Source organism: Hydra vulgaris, chromosome 05 (genome assembly GCF_038396675.1).
Source record: "Hydra vulgaris chromosome 05, alternate assembly HydraT2T_AEP".
Taxonomy (NCBI): Eukaryota; Metazoa; Cnidaria; class Hydrozoa; order Anthoathecata; family Hydridae; genus Hydra; species Hydra vulgaris.
In genome coordinates, this window is record NC_088924.1 from 41787501 (window position 1) to 41789120 (window position 1620).

Here is a 1620-nt window from a genome sequence, read left to right on the forward strand (position 1 = left end):
TAAGTTAATAAGGAAAACCCACGCGCCAACTTAATAATATTATATGCATTTCCTTGTTGCGTAACTTTTCAATTTTTGTTGTAGTTGTATGTTAAACTTTGTAAAAATTTTAACTCTTTACTAAAAAAAGAAAAAGAGAAAAATTTATATGTATAAAATAAAAATAGTAATAACAACTTTTTATAGAATTTCATAAAAAAGATAAAACGAGAAAACGATTATAGCTATAATTTATTCGTTGTATTATAAAAACTTTTTTTGCAGAAGGCAAGTTGCAAATGGCGATTATGGTATTTTTTGCATAGATTTTTCCGAAAATAGTTTTCACCAGATGGGCCCCAAATGGGAAACCCGTAAAAATCCCAGTATGTTTAGCCCATATAATCACCAGATGCGGCCCATATTATTATTTTTGCTTTATTTTTCAACCGTACGGGACCCGTCTGGAAACCAGAACACAAACCCTTCTAAATCCCGTTCCCGTAAGCCCAGTTAAAAACCATACGGTACCCATCTGTCAATGTTCGCTGGGTAGTTACGATTATTTTACTGAGGAAGTTGGAGATGCAGTCAGATTGTTTATCAGCTCAATGCATTATGCTAATTTTTCCCAAAATGATAATTATATGTTTGTTTGTGGTACAGGCTGTCCTAAATTATTTGGTTGGGATGCACTGTAATTTATAACAAAAAAGTTTAACATTTCTAAGCCAAAGCTTATTACACCAACTAGAACTATTAAGTATTTTTCAACCATACTGCAGTTGTTAGACATAAATAACAATGAGCTTTTGTGGCTTACAAATCACATGGTGCATACTAAAGATGTTCATCAAAATTGGTATCGATGTAAGGATTCTACTATAGAATAAACAAAAGTAACAAAAGTTCTACTTGCTATGGATAATAATGAAGCAAGGTGCATTTAAAATAAGAAAATCGATTCACTACTACAAATTGGTTTTTAAGGAAATTATTTGTTTGTTTGTTTTTCTTTACAACTTTTTTATTCGACGTTTTTTTCTGCATATAAAGGTTATCTGTAATAAAAAAATTTTATAGGTGAGTTAAGGTTATTATATAAGGAGCCCATTTGCAAAACGCCTTAAGTTCGAGTAAACTCAATTTAAGAAAGCAACGAAAAACTAAACTGCCCTTAGCATCAACAGAAACTGATATTTCCTTTTCAGTTTTAAGACCATACATTTTTTATTGGTCTAATATTGAAATCTTTAGTATGCAGTATCTAATATTTTAATATATATATTTTTAAATTTCAGTAGAATGTGGAATTGGAACTAACTTACAATTTTTATTTTAATGACTGATAGCGTTTTGGAGATTTTTTCTTAAATATCCCGTTTTGTAAATTAGTAATGTCAGGAACTTTGTAAATCTCTTTCTAACTACTTAGTGTCGTTTTATATACAAATATGATGTGGTGAATAATAAAACTTCTAAGACAAACAGGTGTGAAAAATTGGTGTAAAACAGCACCCACAAATGCGTTTTAAAGTTTTGATTTTAAATTTGATTCGTGCATTAATTAAAAAACAGGTAATGTCCTTTTAATCAAATTTTCGAATGTTGGAAGTTGTGGACATTTATTCGTTATTTGTA

At 29.6% G+C, this 1620-nt stretch overlaps 1 protein-coding gene across 3 annotated transcripts in view; it reads right to left on the reverse strand.

Annotated features, from left to right (window-relative positions):
- LOC136080875 (uncharacterized) overlaps nt 1-42 on the reverse strand; it is an 8260-nt gene extending 8218 nt beyond the window's left edge. For 2 of the 3 annotated variants that reach the window (XR_010638701.1, XM_065798233.1), the window contains exon 1: nt 1-41. This exon is cut by the window's left edge and continues 63 nt beyond it. The gene's annotated coding sequence lies outside the window, so the exon portion shown is untranslated. The other variant, XR_010638702.1, reaches the window with a different exon arrangement.
- Nucleotides 43-1620: the final 1578 nt, after the last annotated feature.